This window comes from Cydia strobilella, chromosome 6 (genome assembly GCF_947568885.1).
Source record: "Cydia strobilella chromosome 6, ilCydStro3.1, whole genome shotgun sequence".
Taxonomy (NCBI): Eukaryota; Metazoa; Arthropoda; class Insecta; order Lepidoptera; family Tortricidae; genus Cydia; species Cydia strobilella.
This window is the reverse complement of record NC_086046.1, coordinates 16,143,340-16,159,501: the sequence shown is the minus strand read 5'-3', so window position 1 is coordinate 16,159,501 and position 16,162 is coordinate 16,143,340. Positions and strand designations below refer to the sequence as shown.

Genomic DNA, 16,162 nt, shown 5'->3' with positions numbered 1-16,162 from the left:
TGACTGACTGACTCACTTAAATCAATGCCCAGCCCAAACCGTTGGACCTAGAGAGCTGAATTTTTCACAATAGGTAGTTTTTATAACGTTAGTATCCACTAAGAAGGAATTTTTCAAAATTCATCCCCTAAGGGGATGAAATGAGGGTCCAAAGTTTGTATGGGGTTCAAGTTTTATTTAAGCTATGAATTCGAACCTTGGGTAAAAAATATATTATTAAAAAACAAGAAAACTAATTTCAGCGTTTTTGAAAATTCATCCCCTAAGGTTGCAAAAAGGGGTTGCAAATTTGTAGGGGTCCTAATTTTATTTTAAGCTAGGTACTTGAAAGTTCGTAGAAAGATATTCAATTAAAAGGGAAGAAAACTTATTTCAGCATTTTTGAAAATTCAGCAACCAAGGTGGCAAAAAAGAGGTTGAAAGTTTGTATGGAGATCAAACCTTTTTTTGACCTTAAGTCTTTGTATAAAGGCATATTATTAGAATACAAGAAAAGTAATTTAAGCATTTTTAAATATTCATCCCCTAAAAGGGTTAAAAAGGGGTTGAAAGTTTGAATCCATTACAAATGCTTCGAAACTTCTTAGAAAGGCATTGTATAATATTACAAAAACAGTTATTTCAACGTTCTTAATAATTCAACCCCTAAGAGGGTTAAAAAGGAGATGTAAGTTTATATGTAGTACAAGTTTTCGTTTAAGCTAGAAACATGAAACTTGGTAGAAGGGCATTATATTAAAACATACAAAAACTGATTGCACCGTATTTGAAAAGGTTGTGTTAATAAAGTTTGCATCGGGTGCAAATTTTTTTTACATAGTGAACTTGTTGAGATTATATCAAGAACAATTTTGCTTGAAACTTCGTACTTTGTGGAAGACAAATTTCATGCGTTGCATAATTATTAACAAATATTAATCGTCCCTACTGATATTTTTTGCTGCATAATGTTCTATGCTCATGTAAAATATATAACCACCGACATACAAATCCACGCATACGAAGTCGCGGGCAACAGCTAGTGTTTTCATAAAAATATGACATTTAATGTGAACTTTCATACCCTGTTGCTTGCCAATACTATTTACGCATATTTAGCTTGGATTGACTCTAATTTTTAATGAAATAAACGAGGTTTCAACATGATTTCACATAAGGTGCATTATCCAAAGGAGCGAAAAAACTATAACTTGAGGTTATACGTCGCATACGCAGTGAAGTGTCTCATGCTATTTTTTTCATACAATTTATTGCATAAACTAAGTACTTACTTATGATTATTAATATGAGTGTGTATCTAAAGTTAATTGTATACAAAGGTCAGTAGTACTAACAATACCCGTTTTTTTACATTCGTGTATTTTTTATCAAATCATATTAATATTATTGAATGTGAAACAAGCAAGACCTCATATTGATTATCTTAAATTCATGAATTTCATGATGATCTGTTACTTTAGTGCGCTGGTAGCTGGTAGTCTCATCTTGTCTGCTGCGATAGTGAAATCCATATTTTATAAAACTGTTGAATAATTAGTAACTTATTTAATACCAGTTTGGTTTAAACAGCCATAGATTATATATACTGCCCGTTGCCTAGTACATATAGTAACAGTTCCCGCTAATCTATACGTATCCGTATGGAGCGTCCACATAACTGCGAGTACGCAAATTAAACGCGTTTCATCTTGGCGTTTTCACGGGGGCTTGTCACTGTCAAGAGCTCGTGTTTTGTTTATTAACTTTTTGCTAATTAGACAGCAACGGCCGTGTCTGCGTATGTAGCATTTTTCATTATGGCCGATCGTTTTATCTAGAATTATATGTATAGCAGTAAAAATGTACTATTTATTGCTACAAAAAATGTTTTGACATTTCTAATCTTTCCTAATCCAAGTGAAACCTTATCATACCTAATGTTGAATGAGTACAGCTGGCTATTCTGACAATTAGTACTGCAAAGTATCAATCAGCGTGGAGACTAAATATAAAACATTTTTTCCGAAACTTTCCGAAGAACTTCTAGCAGTATTTTCTTGTAAGCTTCAATATCTATTGAAGTATCCTTTTTTCACGATTTAGAGATTTTAGTCACTTGTGTTATTGAATCATCAGAATATTGAAATTACTAAAATAAGACTGTACCAGATTCCCAGAGTATTTAATTATATTATTAATTGTCCTGTAGTCTAGGTACTGCCTAAGAAAAACTTCACATTACCTTGAAATAGCAATTTCATATTAAAAGCAAACGCATGTGAGACATGAGAAACGTCAAAAATCAAATTAAGCTAAATCAAAACAAACAAAAGGAAGGGTATGCAATGTAATCACTTCGGACTGTCAAACACACTCCAGGTACCTTACGGGAGCATTTAAGTTAAAATTTTCACTCCCCGGTAGCTTTTTACTAATTCGCCAAGTGAAAAGGGTTCGCCGAAGTAATACAGTTTACTGCTTATTCAGTATTTATATGCTTAGGGGGCTGCCAGTCTCTAGATGTCGGCCGATGTAAGGAAATTTGTAAAATTTGCTCTAATTAGTAGCGATGTAAGAAATACGGAGCCAAATGCGTAAGCTGAAAGCCATGCGTCTTAATGAGTAGGGTAAGAAGAAGCTTGTGCGAGGCTGAGTTAATTTTGGATCAGAATATTTTCGTTTATTTACTGTGATCCAGTATTTTGTAAAGCCTTTGAGTACTTAATATAAAAGTGACTAGAAAATGAGATACCAGCCATTGTCTTGGACAACCATTGACGATGATCAAGAGGTAAATTCACTCGTTAAGCCTAAATTAAACGCATAAAATATAAAGGTGTTCTTTTACTACAACAATACTATAGCTATGCTATATATGAATTTATTTTCTGGTAGGAAATTCACTTATATTAATTTTGACGAACAAAAATATGTTTATCCCCGTAAGTCTCCGTATTATTAAAGCAGTGAAAGTTAGATAGGCAATAAAGAGTTGGCAGCGAGCGTTGTTTACGAACGGGATCACCTCTCCAATCGCGCGTAATGTATTTATGATTATTGGCAACTTCGGGCCGCCGTGCGCGTCGAATATGGCGGTACTTTACTGTAGATGCTAATTGAATTTATTTTTTCTTTTGCAATGTAATTTTCTGATTGCATCATAGGTATAACTGGTAGTAGAGCGTAGTCATAAACGGTTATCCCCTAAATTACATTCCCAATAAGTATGAACACTCCGATAGGGTCCGTCTCGTATCTACGTAAGGGAAGCTCCCGCCGGATCCTTAGCATTACCGGACTAAGTCTATCGTCAGGCAAACATTGTATATTAGCCGGCAGTGCCCTAAATATCGAAGCCTTCTTAATCCGGCCGCAGCGAAACCCGCTTCTTAATCCATCACGTAACTGGGAGCCGTCGTGAAATCGTGTTACATCAACGAAAAATGTATTAGAGGGGGGCTTCCCGGCAACCCCCTATATCGGACAAACTTTGCTAATACCACCCTCTAACATAATCGCGGAGCCTTTTATGAGAGGAATTTATGGGGATGGTCCCGATTTCTTGCTGTATTTATGGCGAATGCGGCAGTTACGTGACGGCGTGGCTCGCCAGTTAATTAGGTGGAGTAAAAACTCGAGTTCTCTGCCACCGACAGGTTAAACGCTCGGAAAGTTTGCAGCCGTACATATCAGCAGTTCCACTAGTTCTGTGTAAGAGCTCACTTGCACGGATTCTAAAACGGTTTCCAGTAGAAATTTGAATTTCTCGTACGTACGGTTTTGAATTAACCTACATATGTATAAGCCAAATGGTCAGGATTTAATGTGGGTATTATTTACATTTAATTATATTGCTTTAGGAACTTTTAACTTGAATAAAAAATCATAATTATTTATGCTGAGATGCTGCATATGTGATTCGCTTCAATAACAGCAAGTGACACGACTACAACGTGGAATAGTAGAAGTAAACATGTGGCAAACTACAGAAAGTGGCCGCTCTATTAATACATCGATGATGGAATCTGTGAAGCGACTAGTTTTTGAAATTAGCTAGCTATTGAAACTAGTAAAAATTGCGTTCCTGATGACATGAAAAAATCTACCCGTAACCCCTAATCGTCTATAAAGCACAATAAGCACATCAACTTTACTCAAAGGCGTAGTTCAACTAAGTTTATTGACATCGCTATCACGGCTATTCAAGTGCTATCGATTGTGGAGTCTCAGTAATTCAGCCACCGAGCCCCGTCAAAGTTGCGAAGTCTTACCAAGTCCGGGCCTCAGGTGAGAATGTGCTAGACGCCGACCGGCTAGACTGCCCGCGAGCCAATAATGTTGCATGTTAGCGGGCAACCCATTGATGGCAAGGTTGACAAGTAAATTAGAACGTTGAAGCGATTTTCCTGAGTGGGTTACGTGTAAGTTCAGTTTTATTGGCGATAAACTTAAGTACTTTAAGTTTCTGTAACTGTTAATAAGAATAAAAAAACGCGATCTATTCGGTAAGAGCAGTATAAAACCATTTGCTTCTTTAGTATCGATCGGCGCCATCAAAAATAGCTTGCCAAAGGTTATGGTTTTAAAGCTAGTCGGAGATCTTAAACTAACTTCCAAACTCAGAATAAACTGTTCCGCCGTGTGTCTCCTTCATAAGTGAATTCGACAATGGAGGAATAGGTGTAGGTACTTGTATATTATAAGTGGAGGATGCGAGCTGCGGCTTTGTTCTCGAAACTTCGCCGGGTATTGTGATGTATCTTATTGCATATGCGGCATGCAGGTATAGAATGGCTTTGTAATGCGTCACGACGTGCTCCGCCAATTTCGACTCGATTGCCAGTTTCCTGTTTGTATTAAGGGTGAGTATTGTTTAACGCTACGAAGTTATTACTTTGGTCAGGTGAAAATTAGATATTTAAGCACTGGTAAAGCAAATTACATGAAATATTGAAATTATATTCCAGCACTGAGAATTGTAAAATATATAAGATCGAATGGATATGGACTGATCATCATCAATTTAGGTTACTATAATATTTGAAACGCTACATTTTCAAAGTTTAGTAAAAACACCTAGGAATAACAAAAGTTGATTGCGAATTAATAATTATTTGCAGAAAATTCGAAGGGACGATCGAGTCAGCCTACACGAAATCTTCACGCTTCAATTGAGCCAGTTTATGGCAAAATTAATTACTGGCTAGAGAGGATCGACTATAATAGTTTCGCTGCGAAATTATTATTGTGAGGGGTCCACGGCTGCCGAAATTGTGTTCGGACAAGAAAATTACTGGGCGTAAAACGGGGTGTGAATTTGGAAATCAAAGAGCTCACCCAAACTTGTTCGAACACTATTGTGATGGTCCATCATTTACATGGGACGGTGCCTATAGACAATTTGCACAAATTGTACAATGCCTTGCGTCTTGGCTTGTGATGAATGCGAGGATTCGTAGAATGGAGCAATTTTGAGTAATTAACATGTCCACGTACGAGTATGGCGTCGAGTAATCAACTAATGTGTGAAGGGTTTCGTTGACGAAATTGGCGAAATTTTAATTGTGTTCATTGAATGAACTGAAGTATTATGCAACCAGTTATGGAGTTGCAAAAATATTTTACAAGAAAAATCTGATCGTACAAGAACCCTAATAGGAACCGTGCGAAATAACTAGTCGTCGAAAGAATTATCTTCGACATTAGAAGGGCTCATATTCCGTTCTTACTCTACTCAACATTTCCTCTACTTATTTTTGTATAAAATTAACTTAGGTATATCTTGGCAACAATTGACTCGCCTGACCTTATATGTTAATACATTTAAAAAAATATAAATTTTGGAAGCGCTACGAGAAAAGGAACAGCAAGGAAATATTTTTAAGGAAATCTTTTCAATCACAGAACATTTGCAACTTTATGTTTTCAATCTTATAGGTTATTTAACTTTAGACCTTTTCACGTCAAAGTAATACGCCTCACAATATTTTCAGACGTAAGTAAAGTATTAAGGAATCCGAATAACACGTCTCGGTCGAGCGATATGGCGATGTATGGGTGCCTAGGGAGCGCACAACTGAGATTTGCGCAAACATCAGATTTATGACCACCTTGTTGGAATAATAATCAATTTTCAGCGGTTACGTTAAAGACAGGTCGATGAAAATAATAAGATGGTTATAGCAGAACTAATCATAAAAACTTAACAGCGTTCTGAATTTAAACATATTCTTTAGTTACCTATTATACCTATACCTATAAATACATGAATTAATTATTATCTCATCTTATACTAGACGTTATATAAACTCGCGTTACAAAAAACGCTTTCAAAGGACTTTTTAGAAACAAGTACTATTCTGATAAAAAATAAAGTACAAAACTGACGGCAATCATCTATATATATAAACGTAAAAGTCCTAACTGCAGTACTGACTCACTTAAATCAACGCCCAGCCCAAACCGTTGGACCTAGAGAGCTGAATTTTTCACAATAGATAGCTTTTATGACGTTAGTATCCACTAAGAAGGGATTTTCCAAAATTCATCCCCTAAGCTGGTGAATAAGGGGTTGAAAGTTTGTATGGAGATCATAAATTTTTTTGAGTGCGGGACTTGAAACTCGTACAAAGGCTTATTATTAAAATACAAAAAAAGTAATTTAAGCGTTTTTAAATATTCATCCCCTAAAAGGGTTAAAAAGGGGTTGAAAGTGAATCTATTACAAATGCTTTGAAACTTCTTAGAAAGGCATTGTATAGGATTCCAAAAAAGTTATTTCAACGTTCTTAAAAATTCAACCCCTAAAGGGGTTAAGAAGAGGATGTAAGTTTATATGTGGTACACATTTTCTTTTAAGCTAGGAACTTGGCACCGTTGTTGAAAAGTTTGTATTAGTAGTTTCGGGAGCGAATATTTTTTTTAAATAGTGGACTTGTAAATCTTCTAAGAGGGTCGAGAGGGATTATATCGGGAACAATTTTTTTCAGTTAGGGTCTTGAAACTTCATAGTTTGTGATAGACAAATTTCATGTGTTGTATAATTATTAACAAATGATTAACCGTCCCTACTGATATATTTTGCTGCATAATGTTCTATATTATGCTCATGTAGAATAAATAACCACCAACATACAAATCCACGCGTACGAAGTCGCGGGCAACAGCTAGTAATACATAAGTCCATAGGTACTTAAAAATGTAGATAGTTACTTACCGATGGTTACGAATATGCTCGGAAGCGAAAATTAAAAAAGCCTTTTCTTATAATTATATAACGATCACCGATACAGGTGCATGCAACGGCCTAACCGCGGAACTGACGGCTCATAAACTAGGCGAGGCTGAGCACGAAAGAATTAAGTATGAAATATGCGCTCAGGCGCACACTGATTTATTGCTCGGCGATCTGCTTTAAATATTGTTTCGCGGATCTTAGGTGTAAGGGGCCTACTGCATTAAGCTGTAGGTGTCCTTATTGCATTGATTTATGACATCGCGAAGGTATCCGTTTTATTCTGGATGATTCAATTCCATTATTAGAATTAGAGGCTAAATTAGAAGTTAATGGCAATTTGAAGACATTTCAATTGCTTATCTTATTTGATTCAAGAGTGACACATTGATACTAGCAAAACGCATGATTCATGGAAAAAATCTGACATGAGAAACAAACAATGAAATTTTAGAGAGTATTCTTCCCTCGTTAGAGTCGCGTTACGACTGTCAACCATGTTAAGATGTGTTATTAATTTACGGTGATTACATCTCTAATCGTGATTTCTTCATAGACAATTTGCATTCTCTTAAAATGTAAATAAATCATTTCAGCAAGCTATTTAAAATGCTTTTGTACACCCAACAAAAACCTACCGACTTCATTTTATTTAGTCTCATGCACAACATTACGTAGGTGTTATCTGGGCAGGCAGCTGACGCGGCGTGACGAAGGTTCCCCGCAGAACGCAGTCTCACCGCAGCTGGGACTCTGTCGCACTCAACATTTCATTTTAATTGCATTACACTTGCGGGTTGACGGTTGAAATTTTGTATCGTAATCCTTGTCACGTTAAATATGAATGTGCTTTGGAGAATTTAAAGAAAAGCTAACCCCAGACGGTTTGTACGTAAAATCTTTTCTGATATATTTTAATGCAAAGATTTTGTTAAAATAATAAATAATAACAACTCAACAACTTTGGGAACAAATCAAATTATTTTAATAAAAAAATATTTTTTTAGTCTCTCTCGCTATATCGTAATTCCGTAAGGAATTCGTATAGGATGTGCAAGCGCGCAGTGCTTGCCCTTAATTGGTCAAAGACGCCGAGTCTTACTAAGATGGCATACAGTCAAGAAATTGGGACGGGTAACGCCGTGGTGAGGTGGCCTAGGGGTTCATACGCCGGTTCTAATCCGGCCTTCACTACTGGAAGGCCTCGTCACTTTTTCTTTAATATATGACATCTAAGTATTATAGTTTATATGATGATTCAAACTTTACAATAAACAATGTGTGTAGGTACTTATGTTAGAAACTATTAACATGATCATGTGTTTTGCCAATAATAATTTGGCCTCCTAAAACGAGAGTACAAGACTAAGCAACGAACTGAATTTTGTACGCACTGATCTGAGGGCACCGTAGTACCTACCTTTTCTCGAAGCGCTTCGTCCTTTTTTTGAACCCTCATAACTTGTTTGGATTATACCAGATAAACAAAATTCTCGGGATATGATGTCATTAGTGGACTTATTGAGCATAAAAATGTCCATTTACATAGTTGTTATACTTTAGATTTTATCCATGTCTAAAAAACCTCGATTTCGTCACTCACTCACTCACTCATCAAAACCTTTAGGGTACTTCTTGAAATCCTAAGAAAGTAAAATTTGGTATGTAAGATCGTCTTAGTAAACAAACAACAGAGAAACTCAAAAACTTGAAATTTTTTGCCCCTAAGGGGGTGAAAAGGAATAGGGGGTATAGTAATAGGGAGTGGAAGGAGGGGGTGAATCCTGCACCTAACAACCATCTCTTTTTAGCCCAGTGGTTGACTGGTAGAGAATGCCTTATGGCATTAAGTCCGCCATTTGTACTTTTTATTTTATGTGCAATAAAGTTTAAATAAATAAATAAAATAATAAAAGGGGGGTGGAGTTTTGTATAGGGAATTAATAACCGCTAAACCAATTTAGTTGAAATTTGGTATGTAGATTGACAGTTTTTGTTATGGGGAAGGATATAAAATAGTTTTCAACCCCAAAATCACCCCGTAAGGGGGTGGAAAAGAGCATTAAGGGGCAAAAGGGGATTGAAGTTTGTATGGGGAATCAGTAAAAAGCAGATAGTGTAAAAGATGCCTCCAGATACGTATTTCAGGATTTTAATAGTGAATTACCCCCAACCCTTTAAATTAGGGGATGGAAGATTGTCATAACCAACTTACAAAAATAAATGAAATACCACCAAAAACATTTTCATATACAATGTTGCCAAGATGAAACCATAAGGCTCGCACTGTCAAAAAGTTATCAGATCTCTTGTAGAGCCACGCTTCTATCTCTACAAGCCCCAACTTCACAAACTCTACACACCTTAGTCAAATTATGTGGCTTGGCCTTTTCGTTACTACAAGAACTATTGTATAATAAAATAAAATAAATAGTGAATAAATTTTTCACCTTACGTCCATGTGACGGTAGCGAAACGGCCAAGCCACATAATTTGACTAAGGTGTATAGAGTTTGTGAAGTTAGGGCTTGTAGAGTTAGAAGCTTGGCTCTACAAGAGATCTGATAACTTTTTGACAATGCGAGCCTTATGGTTTCGTCTTGGCAACATTTTACATGAAAATGTTTTTGGTGGGATATTTTTTCTCTGAAATTGACTGTAGGTACCAACACTTATATTCGATAAACCAAAAAAAGTAGACAGATGTTTAAATTCCAAAAAGTACGTTTGTCTTCTACCATCGCCGCGTCATCATAAACTCCACAAAACTTAAGACTGCAGCTTATAACAGCCAGTAACTAATTTAGCCCAGCGTAAGTTAATTTAGCGCTATCTTCCAGCCAACAATGGCCGCTGTGAATCCCAGCAGACGGAACTGCCTCACCTGCACTCATTATATTTACGCCGCAATAATAAAATTTTCCGACTCTGTGAATATTGGATTCGCCGGCGTTGCCAGATTTACTGAGAAATCTGTAGACCTGATTATGGCCCTCGCACACACCAATGGTGCTCGGTGCGCTTAGTATACACCAATCAAATCTAACGAATTTTCGAGGTTTCCTAGTATTTGATCAAAGTTATAAATGTGATGTGAGGTAAATTATAATGTAATTTTCTGAATTTAAATGATCATCATCATCAAGTATAACAAACATAGGGTTAATAACCAAGTTTTTATGTCTTTCTAACGTCTAAACACAGTTGGATGAAAGGAATTATTTAAATTTAGTACCTAAATGTTTAACTAAGAATATATTTTGAATGTTATAATAATGTTATTATAATATTTTGGTTCGACAAAAATAATGCCATAAAAATCTGAAGGACAAAACATTTTCTAAAACTACCTGCAATTAGAATTTTATTTTTTACGAATTTTTACAATTTTATGATGGCAACATCGTCCGCAGCGGTGCGAGCGGTCGCGTTACTTATAGCTGCCAGTTATGCAATATGCTCTGTAGGTTTTAATAAAGGCGGCCATTCGAAAAGTTTTGGTACGCGAAGGATGCCGACAAGGCTCGGTAAGCCCCGTAGAGTTAAGACTTGCCTAATAACGAAAATGACGTGTCATAAATAAAAAATGACTTTTTTATTGCAACAGTTAAGTACATAGCGCCATCGGCAGGCAGACAAAAAACTATACGTATAATGTAAGTGTACATAGCTTTCTTTTATCGATTAGTTGATTTTATGAATACAAGAGAATTTATATTTTTGTATCAGCCTATAGTTACTCATACTTATGGCTTAGACATTTGTTGGTGACATTGCTCTGCTAACGTCCTTTAGTTAAATGATAATGAAACTTTCACGATTTTTACTCATTATTATTTACCAAAACGGGACTTAATCGTGTATAATTAATTTTTTTGCTAAATAATACATTGAATGGCATAAAAAGTCACAAATGATAATGAATAATGTTAATGATGATTAGTTTGAGGCAAAACCAAAAGTGCCAATCTATCTTTAAAATAAACAACATGTTTACGCTATATTTAACAAGTAGATTAATACCTCAACTTGCAAACTATTTGAGCTAATTACCAGCCAGCTAGACTGGTAACAAAACACTGGTCTTACAAACAAGCCTTGAGAGTATTGATTAAACATAACAATATTAGCACGTTGAGTGAAAAGTTACTCCGATCCTTTAAAACACGGCAACTCGGGTCCCGTGAGCTCGTCAGACAAATGGGATATCAAGCGATGCGTCCGTGCACCCAGGTAAATGTTGTACGTGAAAGCGTTGGGATACAGAGAGAAATTTTAGAAAGTTAGCATATTCAATACTTATACAAGTAAGACGAATTGGCAACTGTGATTATTTAACTAGTACTGCCACTGGCCTATTTCATGAAAAAACATCCAGTTGTTTTTTTTTTACATAATGGTTAGGTAGTATCCCATCAAAAACATAAATGTGAAATGAGAACCAAGTTTAATATTAAGAATTTATGCATCGTTGTTAACTTCGCCGGAAAAAGAATTAAGATCTATATGGGTGCCAAGTTCTAGTTTGCTTAGGATGTAATTAAAGTTCAGGATTTTACTTGACTAGTTTTTTCGTGCCCGCTATATTATATTTGTCTATTTAACTTTTCTAAAATATAGTTTGATGGTATAAAAACTATAAACTGAAATAGATAACATACACTAAAGAAAAAGTGACCAAGGCCAACGGTGGCCGGGTGGTCTAGTGGTCAGGACGTTAGCCGCGTAAGCTGAAGACGCGGGTTCGATTCCCGCCTCGGCCACCGGTGGACTTGGTCACTTTTTCTTAAGTGTATGTTATCTATTTCAGTTTATAATTTTCGCACTTAAACTATCGTGAGACATATTTCAAAATATTTATCAGTACGGTTTTTACTCACTATTATTTCTAGTCGCTTTATAGTTTATAATTTATATATATAGTAGTAGTGTGACTACTATTTGAAAAACAAAAATCAAAAAATATTTCATAAATAATTTGATTTGTTCCCTAGTTGGGTATAAAAACTAGCCCAGACAAATCCTGAACTTTAATTACATATAGATATTGAGTTACGTAGGGTTCAAAAGTGCCTCCAAATGGTTCGTGTGATATAATAAAACACGGCCGCTGCGTCGCCAGTTCTTTTTAACTTGACTTGACACGATGCCGCGTGTCTAGAACTAGATCAAGTGGGTAAATGCAACTTGAAACTCATCAGACTTGTTTGCTATAATTTTGGATATTCAACTACATACTTATTCCATATTTATTACAAATAAGAATGTTTATACGTTTGCATGTTGGTTACGTATTCCATCACGTAAAAACGGCTGAACGTGAAAGAGATGATATTATAAGAAATAAAAAGGAAAAAACTATAATATTAATTTGGTAGGCACTGAATCAAATTTCATCCTGTATACTCGCATATTAGCGTGTTGGCAGGTGAACTTGTATTAGAGAGGATGTTGGATATGCAAGTAACACGAGCCTTTAGCGTCTTCCTCGTTTTAAAGCTAGTCACGTTAAATTAACAGAAGCCGAAATATAGCCGCACTGCACTGCAGCACTGTTTCTTGATGTTTCTTAATACCAAGTATCTATAATATATTACGATAAGCATTTTGTTTTGACAGGCTACGCATTTATTTTACCTATCTTATATTAACTATATATTACGCAAGATAGGTAAAACATTTATGTTTTATCAGCAGGTCGCTAAGCTTGCTTATTCTAAACTAAAAATTAATCATAAATGGACAATTACGAAAAAACGTATTCTTAAATCGTCTATTTTTTATCTCTTTGTTAACTGTAGCTCCTAAAGTATTGATCGTAGAGTAAAAATAAACATAAACAAATTTGTAGGAAATTTTATGTTAAAACTTTTGTCCGAAGTAATTATAATGCTTTTCGTACAGGTACTCCAGATATGAGCAAAAATATACAAAACGTGCCTACCTTTAACCCCCCGCCCTCCCTATACCCTCAGCACACCCGACTATGCACCCTCGAGGACTTTTAGTATGTTTATCTGGACACCACAAGGTATAACTATACCAGTTTTCAAAACTACACGAATTATTTCCGCTGATTGCCCATTTTCGGCTTAATTTGACGTGACTAGTTTCCTAACAGTAGCAGTTACGCAAGTAAGCATAGTATCTGTGCGCTACAAATTTGACTAAAAACATGAGTACCTGCAATCTACCCCTAACACTAAATAAACCATTAAAACAATACCATAATAGAAATAAACGCCCATTACGACAGAATTATCTCATGCTTGGTGCAATGACGGCGCATTATCAGGCTCACCTGCGGCGGAAATTGCATTAGATGCAACCAGCGCTGCACTCAAAGCTTCTATTTATTCACACAACGTTTAGGAAGCGCCCACGGGCAGTTAATAAACGCAGCGGCTAAAACGCCGATTAACAGGTGTCTGATGTTTGTCGAAGATTGTGCGTTGTTTTTTTTATAGTACATTTTTAATGCCACTAACGGTCTATTCCTATTAGCGTGACAAATATCCATTGTCAAATTCCAATGTCTAATTTTATTTATCATTTTTATAAATTAATGAATAAATAAATATTATAGGGACATTCTTAAAAAGCGGGAGCGTTAAAAAGGAAGGAAAGCAAAATATTTAGGATAATTGAATAAATGCGTTCCTACGAGATAGACAAAAAAAATTATGTATACACAAGACTAAATTATTACCTACATAGATATTTGCTCAGTCATACATGACATTGTGTTACATGGGAATTGGAAGTAAATTTGTAATCAGTTTTGTTGATGAATGCCGGCCCTAAGACTTACATAATGTTCGAATTGAAAAATGTCACAAACTATCACGTATCAGTGTACTATAAACAGAGATAAACGATCTCTATTATATAGTACGCTATACGAGTTAAACTAACCAACATGTAATAATAAGTAAGCTGGTTCCGGTTTGAAAAACTTTACAGCTAAGGTAAGTGTGGCTTCGGGATAAGTGTGGCTATACTAAATGCAAGTAGCAAATGTATGAACCCGCAATAAATACTATAATCAATATGTAAATAGGTCCCAGCCATACTTATCCGTATGCCACACTTACCCGTATTAACCTTATGCCTTTCTAAAACGCTCCGCCAATATTTACTCTTAATCGCAGTTACTATAATAAAAGATATACTTATATAATGAAATTTTCATATAACATTGCGTCTGACCCGCCCGTCTGCCACCACAAAGCGATAGCCTATTTGCTCACGGGCGTGTAAACACAACATAGGTGCATCGGATTCCATGATGCCTTCAAAACTTTCCTCCGTACCCACCACAGCAACGCCGCCAGGAAATTGAAGTCACCTCTCTGCCGCCAACAAAGCTTTGTGAAAAGATCTATTAATTTATCTGCGAGTTTCATTTAAATTGAATATCGATTCTGCAAGTTTTATGATAGCTTGCAATTGTGTTTCAAATGCGATGTCGAATGCAAGAGACATTTGTAATTAACATTTTGTAACAATGTGAATGCTGAATTTAATAAGGTCGATAAATAAGTTGCCTCGTAGTAATTGGAATATTCCCTGAAAGTGGAGCTTGGTTTTACATTTTGCATTTTAGACGAAGCTTTCGTTTGATAGGTAAGTAAGTTTTGTATAAGATACTACAAAAAATTGTCTCAGATTTGATTATAATAGTCAAGTCTTTCACGGAAACTTGAAACAGGTGAGGTGGCGTGACGTTATCTAACCACCACGCACGCCACCCATTGTAAATATTAGTTAGCGAAACTCATCAAATCCGCGCTCAAACTTAATAAAATACTTCGCGCTTAATTGAAAATGAATACTGGCGCGGAATCGATCGACGAAGCATCGACTAATTGTTTCTTCAACCTCGTATCTTGTTTAATATATTTAATGCAAAAGCAATCCTCCTTTGCTAAAGTAAGGTTCACATTCCAAAACATTAGAATCTAAGATATGTAATCAAGAAAGCCAGGAACCGATATTCCGCAGCCTTAATCCGCGATAATGAAGCGAAGGGTTGCGAGGGGGCCAGTAATAAATGTTGCGTTCTAAATTTAAAATCAAAGTGCGGAATAAATTTTGATTAAGCGATTAGCCTGAGAGGTGTTTGCGTTTCTTGGGGACATTGGCAATGCCGTGGTCGTCGGCGGTGTATAATAAGCGTGCAAGCCAGGAGCTTCGCGCCACTGGCGCGTATCGAAACATTGAGTAGGGATGCAAAATATGGCTTTTATGGGGCCCTAATAAATGACATAAGGAATAACTCCAGATGACTGAATAACATAGTTCATTACATTTTTATTAAGAGTTGGTTATTAATTTACCCGGCTTAGTTACACTTAGGTATTATACGGCAAAAATGGTTAACCTTTGGCAATAGAAGAAGTTCACCTGATATTAAACGCTCTTTGGGACTAGAAGACGTTCCTCTAAAATATGAATTTCGGGCCAAACAAATGGCTACAAGCACTCAGACATTTTCCGCTGAGCACGAGTTCTCGCTGCATCAGTATTTAATGCATTCGTATAAATATTTCTGAAATACAGGAGGTATCTTCTTGTTGCTGCCTTTCCTATATAAGTTATATATTTCCTGTATTTCATAAAGGCTCGGAAAAACGCCCGTCATTCTGAATACAACCATAATTTAGGACCTATTTATTTATTTATTACTAAGGAGATAAAAAAGAAACAGTCACAGAAATACAGCATATTGGTATGTTGGTAACATTACTTAGGTATAGACGTTTCCTTCAACATATCTCAATGTGTACATTTATGAGTCGAAAATGCTCTTTATTCGTTCACATTGGTATAAGGAAGTCTCCGTTGTACGGAACAGAGTTATGTTTTCAAAATGATGGGCGTTTTTCCGAGCCTTCAATATATCCTCCTGATATCCTTGACAAGCAGTTGTTTTGTTTTTGAATTTGG

At 35.9% G+C, this 16,162-nt stretch overlaps 1 protein-coding gene and 1 non-coding gene across 8 annotated transcripts in view; one reads left to right on the top strand and one right to left on the bottom strand.

The window, feature by feature from the left end:
• The window catches only part of LOC134742440 (myelin transcription factor 1-like protein), a 302,896-nt gene that overhangs the window by 174,977 nt on the left and 111,757 nt on the right, over positions 1-16,162 (bottom strand). The window lies entirely within an intron of this gene.
• On the top strand, positions 11,905-11,976 carry Trnat-cgu (transfer RNA threonine (anticodon CGU)). Its single transcript has one exon. It is a non-coding gene; the product is annotated as a tRNA-Thr (tRNA).